At 44.1% G+C, this 11,584-nt stretch overlaps 1 long non-coding RNA gene across 1 annotated transcript; it reads left to right on the top strand.

The window, feature by feature from the left end:
- The first annotated feature begins 602 nt into the window (after positions 1–602).
- Positions 603–8,620, top strand: LOC128105770 (uncharacterized). The gene is made up of 2 exons (XR_008216487.1): positions 603–5,371; positions 6,295–8,620. It is a non-coding gene; the product is annotated as an uncharacterized LOC128105770 (long non-coding RNA).
- Positions 8,621–11,584: the final 2,964 nt, after the last annotated feature.

The raw sequence follows: 11,584 nt of genomic DNA, 5'->3' as shown, positions 1-11,584 counted from the left end.
TGTCTGCCGAGTTTATGATCAACTTGTGCCAGTAAATTCTGCTAGTTAAAAATGTTCTTAAGTCTCTCAGAAGCTAGGATTTGGATGGGACAATAGTAGAGAACAATAGTATTAGGCTGTGCTGGGGAAAATAAACGGGTGGTTAGGAGTCAGCTCTGGGGACGCTGACTACCCAGGATGGAAGGGGACAGGCAGTGAGTTGGAGTCTATCCTGCCTGGGACAGAGAGTGATGGTATCAGTAAAAATAAAAAATAAAAGGTACCATTTCTCAAGTGCTTACATGGGGCACCCACCATGTCAGGGCTTTACAGACAAGAGCTCATGGAATCTGCACAACACCTTAGAGGTAGGAATTGTCCCACCGTATAGAGACCGTCTTTCCCAGGGCTTCTGGACCCCCCTCGTGTGCATGGTCTTGTCTGACTCTTCAGTTTGACAGGACCCGACCATTTCTTTGGGTCCTGGTCCTAGGGATTCTAATTCACAGGTATGCCTGAACATGATTGACTGATCTACACTTTAGCCTTTCACAGATGGTGGCTCCCCATAATATCAGGGATTTCCTCCAGCTCTCTATCCTGGTTCTATGTAGAGCTGTACCTACGTCCTAGAGCAATTAGAGGTGCCGCTGAAGTGTCTGATAAAGGCCCTGTGATGCTTCAATCAAACTTGGTTTTCTTCCTTTCTAAGTCTCTCTCCAAAGCACCAGGTGCTATATTAAATGTTTTGATCAATATGCCCAAGAAGCAACTCTCAAAATTCAAATCATATTTTGAACAAAAATACAGTATTTATCTGAAATATTATATTTTGGATATTTAGCATGGACATCTTCATAAAGATACAAGCATGTGTCTTTTTTTTGACCCTGCTGCACAATGAAATCATCAGAACACCAGGAACCTGGGCTCATTAGAGCTCTGTGCTCTTCTTCTCACCCCAGACCCACCACCATATGCATTCCGTCACTATATACTTACCTATTTGGGATGTCTTTATGACTGGAGTCATGTGTATAGTGTTTTATATCTCTTATCGTTTGCTTCAAAGCAGTGGTTCTCAACCTGTGGAGTGCGATCCCCTTGGGGTCAAATGACCCTTTCACAGAGATCACGTAAGCAAAATTGCAGTTATGAAGTAGCAACGAAATAATTTTGTGGTGGGGGTCACCACAGCATGAGGAACTGTATGGAAGGGTCGCAAGTCTGAGAACTGCTACTTTACAGTGTTCCTGAAATTCACTGCATTTTATCATGTAGTGTTATATAGTGTTTTATATCTCTTTTTTCGTTTTTCATGCTGGATAGTACACATTCTACAGATCATCCTAATTTGATGATCCACACATCTGTTGATGGGCATTTGGCTAACCCCATCTCTTGGCTATCATTAATAATGCTTCTGTGCGCATGTGCATACCTATACTCATTCCAGTAAATCTTTCTAACTCTCATGAGTACATACCTAGCCGTGGGATTAAGACCATGTGGTAATTCTGTGTTTAACTTTTTGAGGCCCTGCCAAACATTCTTCCACAGCATAGATCCCCAGTCAGTCCCTATCAATGCCACACAAGGGATGTGCCCATGTCCTGTAGGCGCAGTCCCTTTCAAAATGATTGACATCCTATTGGGAGTCTCATGGACATGGAGGTTGACTTGGCCTGGATCCCATGACCGACATTATTAATACAGTCTGTGTCTTTGTTCTTTGGCTGTCTGTACTTCCTTCGCTCCAGGATATTTGATCAAGACTCTCATAAGCACTGGTAGTTTATGGGTTGTCAGTGTGTCTCCTCTTCAAGGCCACGATGCTGACCTGAAGAAGAGTCACCCATAGCAGAGAACACGAAGAGCACTGAGACGAGAACCCTATTTGCACACTTGTGAGTGAGCACTACACGCCATGTTGCCGAAGGACCCTTTCACAGACAGGAGAATGAACCCTCAAATGGGATCAAGTTATGCCTCGCAAACTCAAGGCAGGATGAAAAAACAATTTGAAAGGCTGATTGTATGTTTAGTGTTAGAATCTAATGCCTTACATGCATGGGAGGCTAATCCAAAGGGCTAACTTTTGATACATTTTATAATAAGAGTACAGATTTTTTGAGGCATTATGATCATCGAAAGATGGTAATAGAGTTGAACTGCTGTTGAATTCTGAAGAGAAGGGCAAGTTACTTGTGTTCCCTGCCATCCGTGGGCTATGGCCTTCCTCCCTCTCTCCTTCCTTCCCGCCCTCCCTTCCTTTTCTCTCTCCCTTCTCCTTTCTCTCCTTCCCTCCTTTCTTCCCAGTCCTTTCCTTTACCTCCCTCCTTCCCTCTCTGTTTTAAACAATGCTTCACAGGTAAACAGTGTGGTGTGTGAGGGGGCATTATTTTTCCCTACTAAGAAGCCCATGAGATGTGTGATCATTGTCAGTTTCCTTTAGTTGAATTCTTGGAATGCCTGTTCTGAAATGGCTATGCTATAGAAACCTGAAAGATATCTGCTTTTTTTTTTTTTATTGCTCACTTTCAACACACAAAAAGTAGTACTTCACACAGTGACATCCAGTGGAGTTTTATTGGCATTTCAGCCAGGTGTGCCAGTACCCTGGCCATCAGCAGGGCTTCAGGTTGGGTTCTGTAGGCAGCTGGACCTCGGAAGGGACAGTGAGAGGGACATATGCTGGGAGCCCCTTGTGCTGCGGACTAACAAATACTGCCCAACTTCACAGACACTCTGGAGGAGAGAGACGGAGCCCACACTAGCTCTGGCCTCAATCTAGTATCATCCTCTTGCTTGGTCAGTGGCCAGCAGAGCCCAGCATAAGGAGTCACTTGGATCCCAACTCTGGGGCTGATCTTGGAGAAACCTGGAGCTCACCACAATCCTTGCAGCTGAGTATCAAGCAGTTCCCTAAATGGGGTTCTGAGAGGTTTACCTCCATGGTTGTCATGTGTAGAACTCATATGGGCAACTATGGTCTAGAATTAATAAAAAGGCCAGACAGGTGTTGTATTTGTAATGTAAGAGGTGCAGAGACATGATCAAAGAGGTCAGTGACCAGGCAGCTTAGCCTACTTGGTGAGCTTCAGGCCAGTCGGAGACCCTGTTCCAAAACAACCAGGCAGATGGGTCCTAAGGAACACACCCAATGTTGTCCTTTGGCTTCCATACACACACACACACACACACACACACACACACACACACACACACACACTCACACCAGACTATATAACCATGCACACATGTGTACACCTGCATGCATGTGCATCACACACACACACATCAGCCTATATAACCATGCACACAGGTGTTACGCCTGCACGCATGTGCATCACACACACACCAGCCTATATAACCGTGCACACAGGTGTACACATACATGTATATGCATCACACACACACACACACACACACACACACACACACACACACACGGCAAGAAAATGCTTGCTAGCCATCACCTCCAACCTGACACCCTCTTTGAAGAAATAGTACACTATTACTGAATTTCCCAAAGCTTCCTGCAATAACACAGCCCATACCACTCTGGACTTGCTAGTTATCCATATCTTTAGGACTCTCCCTTTGACTGACTAATTTCAGTGTCAAAGTGTGGTTAGGAGGCAGTGTTAGCTCACCGATCAGAGGGAAAAGGTCTAGCGCAGCACCTGCTCATGGCAGTGGTGAGAAAGACTTGTGAAGTGGATGCTCAAGCAGTTAAGTTGCGCGAATAACAAATTGCTCTGAGGCTCTTTTGCATGCGGCTTCCATTCCACGGGCTGAAGAGTGGTAGCACAAGGCCAGATTCAAGTGCTGTTTTGAGTTTCTGGAAAATTTAAAGCTACTTTTTTTTTTAAAAGATCTTTGCTGTGTTTCAAGTATTTGGATCATGGCAACTGCCCAAATTCAAAATGCATTTTACAGGAGAATTTTCCACTTAATTGTAAAATCCCTGTGTGTTTTAAGGAAAATTCAACCCACATGTGCCATTATTTAATTTACACGTAACCATAAAATAGTTGTTTTGTAAAAGTCTGAAGTGCTAAAGCATCCAGTCAGTCTTTGGTATGTTTTTTCCGTTTTGCCCTAAGAAGTGGGAAATCCTGCATATAACAAATGCAAGAAACACACACAGTGGGAAGACAAGGGCTGAGAAGGAGCTAAGAATTCTGGGTGTTCTGGTTGGATTCCCGTGAGGGGCCCTTTCTCTTCCTCCTCTCCCTGTCCCCAGGTAGTGGGTCTCCATTAGATGGAATGGAGACTCCTTGTGAGCCCAAGCAATCAGCTCTTTCCTTAGGATTTTTAAGGGTTGGACCCTGTGGTGATGCCAATAGCTACTCACTGTGGCCTTGATTTCTGCTGTGGGCGAGAGACGACTCCTTTCCAAACCTCAAAAGTAAAGCTGACGTCCCTTGTGAGCCTGCAAGACAGCCCTGCTCGTAAGGACGCTATGCCAAAGAGCCTGCTCCTGAGACAGGAAGTACCCCCACTGTAAATTAAGGTTTAATTAAATATGTGGGCAAGAAGGGGAGCATAGTTAATATGCTTTCCAGATCTTTCTGTACGAGTATCTGAACAACACTTGGGAACAGCAAGCTTTTTTCATCACAAACATTAGAGGGTTTGTGCCCAACAATTTTATTTTTAAGTGTCCCTAGTTGAACTTAACATAAAAATTAGCATTTGGATAGGCATTGCATTCACATCACTCTCTTGAGAACTCACCTAGGGAGTGAACCTGTATGTAGAAAATATAGGTATAGCTCCAACACATTGCCCAGCTCGCTATTTGAGAAGTTGGAAAGACGTGGAGTCAGATGGGTGGTGGTGATTACAAAATTAAACTTGAAAATTCTTTCTTCATTAACACTCCATGGCTTGCTTGTCTTATGAAATAATTTGGAATTCCAGATCTGTGGAGCTAAGGCCTTCCCAAAGATTCTGTATAGTACAGATTTGAGTATTTCTACAAATGCAAAGAACCTCCTTGTAATACTTATTGGAAACACAGGAGGAAAGGATGACCTGACTTGTATTCTTAGAATGAATGCGCGTCCAGGTCAGGTTCTGGTTTAACATTCTTGTTACAGGTGAAATCTGCATCAGGAATGTCTTCTCTTGTGCTTTGTCACATAGACATTTATAGCGTTGGAGAAGAAAGACAGTGTAACAAGCCAGTGAAACTTTGAATCCCTCAGCACTGCTCCTGGCAGAAAACTTGACATATGCTGATCTTGCTAACTTTTAGCACTGGGCAGCTATAGTGAGGGAAACCTCATCACAAAGCTGGCCTTCTACAGCTCTGTCTACACAGAAGCACCAAGTGCGGTCTGCATAGAGACTGGGGGAAGACATGGATCCTTGTGGGGGAGAGGTATGTTCCCATCTGAACAGGTCTCCCAGTTGGTAATCACTTCTGTCTCAGTTCTCTGCTTGCTCAATCCTATCCCAGGATTAGTCCCAGACCCTGGGTTGCAGTCCACAAAATACCATTTATAAAGTGAACCCCAGAGAGCTGGCTGGTGACATCACCCTAAATAAATTGTATCATTTTTATAAAAGTGTCCTTTTAAAAATGATCTTAAAATACATGTATTATATGTCTTAAACAGCTGAATTGCACACTAAATCTTTTCAAGTTAAATGGTGGAGATAGGTAATCAAGAGACAGATACTTGCTGCCAGAGAAGATGGCAAGGATGTGTTAACCTCTTGCAAAAAGATTAGTCATTTGTTTTAATTTTTGAAATGCTGTTCAGGCTGTTCTCAATCTTACAATCCCCCTGCCTCTGTTTCTTCAAGAAAGACTCATAGATGTAATGAAACCTTTTGGCTCGTTGTGTTCAGCTCTTATCCTGTGGTTTCACTCAGGGACATTCTTTCAGAAACTATATTTTTTTTTAACATGTTATATTGAAATGTTTTCATATAAAAGTCATCCCATATCTGCCATCCAATAATGTGTTACTACACTGTTCCAAGTTCCTACTAATTTTTCTGTAAGGATAAAGTTTGTGTCAATACAGACACTGTTGTTCTCGAACTCTGGCCTCACTCACAGACAATATTCTCCTCTTTCCAAACTGTGAGTCCTTCCTCTTCAGCTTCCTGCCCGTGACCAGTTTCCGCTCTCTGTCCTTTCTTACTGGGTATCTCTTCCTTAAAGGCTGAAGGCTGGCTGGACCAGTGGCTTTTCTGAAAGCTCTGAAGAAGATTGCTAACTGTAGTTTTGTTTTGAATTGTGTAAACGTGCTCAGGCCTCCACCTGTGCGCTGTGATGCTTTCTCTCTATTCCAGGTGAGTTGGTGTTAGTTTTCAGAAGCCTGAAGTTAAGTGGAGGGAGCATGCGCTGGAGACACAACAACCCAAATGCATGGCCATTTTTCCTGAAAAACACAAAATGCAGCTTTCTCTGTTTTGTTCATGGATGATCCAGAATTCCTGAACATAATAGGTGTGCAGTAAATGCTGCCTGGGTAATTCAACTCCTGGAGTCCAGCTACACTGTTAACGGTTGATTGTTCTCAAATGCTAATCCTCTAGCCCAATTTCTTTGAGATTGTAAAAACCCATGTGTGACCTTTTGACCCCCAGTTTCCCTGTTAATTTTGTGAAACAGGGGTTGTGATCAGGTGAGCAAGTGCTTGAGACATGACCTCCTCTTTGTTAAAAACCTTAATGACAAAATTCTCCAAACTCCCGCGCTGTGCGCAGAACTCCACGAGGCGAAGGGGCTGAGCTGTGAGAGCCAGGCAGCCTTTCTTGCTTCTGGCCGGGGTCGGGTGACACGCAGCTAGTGTCCCATGAAATCATGGGTGGTATCGGCTTCTGTTAGCTGCAAAACTACGGAGGCCGCTTGGCTCTTCTCCTGATGTGGTACTGTTGAAGGGAGAGTGTGAGAAAGTTCCTTCCGTAGTACTGAGTTGTGGAAACCACCTAGTTCTCCAATAACAGAGGTTAATATGAGCTATAGTCGTGTGCAATTTTTTCAGCAATGAAGAAGAACGAAGTTACATCTTTTTTTTTTTTCAGGAGATAATCATATTCAGTGAATTAAGCCGTCTCAGGAAAATAAATATCTACTTTCTGTTCTGTGGTCCCAGGGTTTTGCCAGTCACATATAATCATGTGTGTCTACAGAGAATGAGAACTGAAGTAGAGTTGTCTTGGAGAACATGGAGGACAAACGAGAAGGGGGAATGAGAGCAAAGAAGGGTAGGAGGGGCTCACAGGGGCATAACCTACAATACAGACCCACACAGAGACTGAAAGTAAAGTCATTCCTGAAGGATGGGCCATAGAATCACATCTTTTCTCATGATAAAATGCTGGGACCCGGGGAGGTGGGAGATAGTACTTACAGAGCATGTGATTCTTTTGATTTGGACCCTAAATGACTAAGAATGCACACCTGTAAGCCCCCCCCCCCTTCCTCCAATCCCCATAACTAATTTCCCCACTTCTTATTGTGTTTGAATTACCTGGAGTGAAGCGCGAGGCAGCCCCTCAGCCGCTTGTCATGAGCACTGTATCCATCTGAGGAGGAAAGTATTAGGTTAGTCAGGTGACAGGCAGGAATGGGAGCCATGCACCTTATACCCAGTGGCCTGAAATCTAAAAAGAAAAAAAAAAAACGTATCAATTCTTTTGGAGATCCTCAGCACAGACAAGAGAAGGGTAGAGGGGGAAGTGTTCAGGTTGCATTTCTGGGCAGTCCTTTCTACCCTAAACCCAACACTCTGAGAACTGAAATTTGGCCCCTTTGCGAGATTAGGCTTCCCAAATTAGCTGTCTTTGGTGACAGCAAAAATACCCGCCTGTCCCCTTAAGCAAAACTCTCCCACCTGAGTGAGAAACCAGAGGCATGGCCCAAGCCCAGGACAGGTGTTTAACAGGATGCTGAAAAGCAACAGGCTTCCACACGCAGTACCTCTGAGCACATTGCTGGAGGGATTTGGCCGTGTGAGAAGCCTTGATTACTGTGGGGCTAAATTAAAGGCAGGTTCTGTAATACTGGTACAGGAATCAACAGGGGCATATTTGTTGGCTCATAAGAAAAGTCCTAAGTCTTGTTACATCTTGAGAAAGTGGGCATCTTTTAGTGCAGTCAAAACCTGTGGTAAGAAGTGAGTTTTAAGTTCCTGGCTGTCGGGATGTTTCTCCATGGAGGGCTATTATTATTATCTTTAAGGAAAACTACCCTTAAAAGGAAATTCTATAAGAGTTGTTCTAAATAGTGTGTGGAATGTTGGAGATGCTTTCCCATTCGGGCTTATTTCACACCCTAAGTACCTATGTGGTGTGAGCAGTGTGAGCGGCAATGGCACGTAGAGGAGAAAGGTGAAGCAGCGTGAAGAAACGAGGTTATGTTTGTTTTGCGGAAAACTTTGTTCTGGAAAATGCACACTCTTTCTTTAGAAATGCAGTTTTGTCAAGAAATCACAGGAAAGAAGTCCTCTCCCAGTTCAGTCTGAATTAGAACACCCCTGCTTCCCGTGCCCTGACTCTTTTCCTCTCCATCCTTGGAACCACACAGAAGCACACGTTTGACTGTTCATTCACGGAGCCCTGTGTGACCATGAGGTAGGTGTGCTATGACATCCAGAAGCCCCTAACCCCTGCCTAGTACACGCGGCATCTTGATACAGTTGCTTCTCTTTCAGGATCGAAGGGAGCAAAACCATAAGCAATACATTTATATTTTAAAACATTAAAAAGCGACAATATGAAAATTTTGAACTGGGCACAGTGTTGCATGCTGGTAATCTCAATCCTCAGGAGGCTGGTGTAAGAGGATTGTAATTCTGAGGCCAGCCTGTGCACTACATACTGAGACCATCTCAAACAAACAACAAAATCCACCTCACCTTGCAGGAATGTCACACAATCCAGAAGGCAGTTCTCCTAGGGCAAGGCTCAGGCTTTGCTATTGGGATGTGTTGACATTTTCCCCAGTTCTAGAAACTTGGCTGCACAATTGGTAGTAGTGGAGGACTTTTCCCTGAGGAAGACAAAGAATACGAAATTTTTATCAGTGAATAATAATCTAGGTGAAAAAATAGAAAATCTCCCTTTTTATTTGACAATTATAATTGTTTGAATATCAAAGGGTGCATGTTTTTACTTGAAAAATCTTCAAGACTTTATTTTACATTTCATTTTGTGTATCTCTGTGTTGTGGGGTGTGCACATGAGTGAAATTGCCTATATAGTCCAAAAGAGGTCATCAGATACCCTGGATCTGGAGTTACAGAGGTTTTGAGCCTCCTGACAGGTGCTGGGAAAGTTGCTTAGGACCTCTTCAAGAGCAGTAAGCATTCTTTACTGATAAGCCATTGTCCCAGCCCCAACTTTATTTAATATGTTTTTTTCTTGATCTTTTTCTTGATCACTATAATAATAAGAGAACACATAGTAAAAATAAGGGACTGTGAGGGCATCAGCGGTGTTTTCTAAAGATGCGTAGGATGCTAGATCTGGGTCTGAGCTAACATCTGGGGCCTAGCCACATAGACTGTGAATGTACTGATAAATCCACAGAATGTGTTCACATAGAGTGAAGACATTTAAGGTGGACTGCAGGAAGTACTTAGGCATAAAAGGCCCTCATAGTGGACTGCAGCATTACCAACAGGGCCAAGAGAAGTGCACACTAAGCGCAGACTCTCGTGGCTGTGAGTAGGGGGCCCAAATGTGGCTCCTCTGCATCCACAGTACAGCCCTTTAGCCACCTTGGACCATAATGTTAGAACTCAGTTTAGAGAGAAGACATTTCACAACCCCTTAAAATTCATGATATTTTACCCCTCCAACTCTTGCAGTATGCTGTGTGTCCTTTTTAATAGGAATCTCTATAAATTTAATATTTGTGATTAACTGTTTAAATGCAGTTCTGCTTGTATTGGGAGAGGGGATTCCTCTTTTCTTTGTGAATTATACCTATGGGAAACCTAGTTGTTTGGGCCACAGAGCTATAATAACAAAGGCTCAGGAGTCCACGTGGTGACTTCTCATCCTACACACGAAACAAGTACCTGGAAGAAAGGTTCTGGCACAACTGGGTAGAGTCATGGCATAAGTCTTAGGCTGAGGTTGGTGATCTGGTGTGGACTCGTCTTGTGGTGGCCTGCTGGTCCAAGCCCACTGTCCATCTTTCTCACAGCCTTGTTCTCTCCCACAGAGCCAGAGAAATAGCTTTCTAAACTGTTTACTCATTGCTAGGCACAGCTTTGTTCTGGACCTTCTTGGGCAAAGAGATCCAGGACACTTTGACACAGTGGGGCATTAGTAGCCAGAATCAGGTAAATCTGGGGACCTGGCCTAGGATCTGGCCAGAACCAGGTCAGTCAAGTATAAATGAAGTTCAACCAAAAAAAAAAAAAAAGTAGGACATAATCCTGTGTGTATCACTGGCTGGCCAGGTTAAAAATGATGCTCTGTTCCTTCAATAAACATTCAGTTTCCACACGAGTATATTCCAGGTCATCATGGACTCAGTGTTGACCTCCACCACCTGACTGCTTTCTGCTCTCCTCATGCCCTTCTCCTGGTTCTAGCCAGGCCAGGTGAAGGTCTAGTGTAGTAGATCATCACTCAGAGTTATTACTGGATAGTAACACAAATCACGCCTCTGCACTCACCATCAGAAGGAAAAACCATCCAATCCATTGGCAAGTCCAGGATTTTAAACTACTTCCAAATAACCGTGCTAGAGAAATGTCATTTAATCTTACTTAGAACAAACTGACCTTTACCAAACAGGACTCTTGTCTCCTGGCCCCTCTGGAAGTATTGACAATGGATTCTCCTTGTCACCACAGTATCTGTTAGCTGCAGGAAGACTGGTGAAGCTCTATGCTGGGACTGACTCAAGCCAGTCTGTGACATGAGGTCTTTACCAGGTATTTCTCTGAAATCCAAGACAGAGGACTGTTCTGGAGCTCCACGCAGTGGATCAAGCCAAGGGCCTTGTTGTCTGAGCAGTCTCCCTGTTGTTGCGTTTTATGGCGTCATCCTCTGGATTGAAACCATCTCTAGCACGATGCTCCCGTTCTCAGGCCCCCAGATGGCTAAGAAGACTGAGTAGGAAGCTGTCCGTCCTTCTCTTGGGAGTAGAATTGTGTGGACCTAAGCACATCTCAGGGAAGTGCTACAGGGGTCTCTTTTCCTATTTGTGAGATCATTTACAGGAATACATCCCTGCCAAACACTTCACCTGTGCCTTTGATTTTTAACCCCTCCCCCCAAGAAATCCTGTCCATAATGATACGATTTTGGCCTTTGTGATGCCAAGCAGCAGTGGTGTCCCTTCCCTGGGCCTTTTCACACTCTGTCTAATCCTCTGTCCCCCTTCCTGTGGCAGGCTAGTGGCTGTCCCTGTCCACAAGCGATGAGCGGCAACACCATTATAGGATTCACTAACAAAAGACTTCCACGATCATTTTCTAGCATCTTGGAGATTGACAAGGTCCCCTCCTGTTTCCCAAGCCCATTTCCCCCTGTATTCCTGGTGATTTCTTTTCTTATACACCAGAAAGAAAGCACCTCGCTGAGTGGTGACCTCTCACCACACGGATACCTGCTAGAA

Source organism: Peromyscus californicus, unplaced genomic scaffold (genome assembly GCF_007827085.1).
Source record: "Peromyscus californicus insignis strain IS unplaced genomic scaffold, ASM782708v3 Scaffold_9__1_contigs__length_137607984, whole genome shotgun sequence".
NCBI lineage: Eukaryota > Metazoa > Chordata > Mammalia > Rodentia > Cricetidae > Peromyscus > Peromyscus californicus.
The sequence above is the reverse complement of the archived record's forward strand: the minus strand, read 5'-3'. Positions and strand labels throughout refer to the sequence as shown.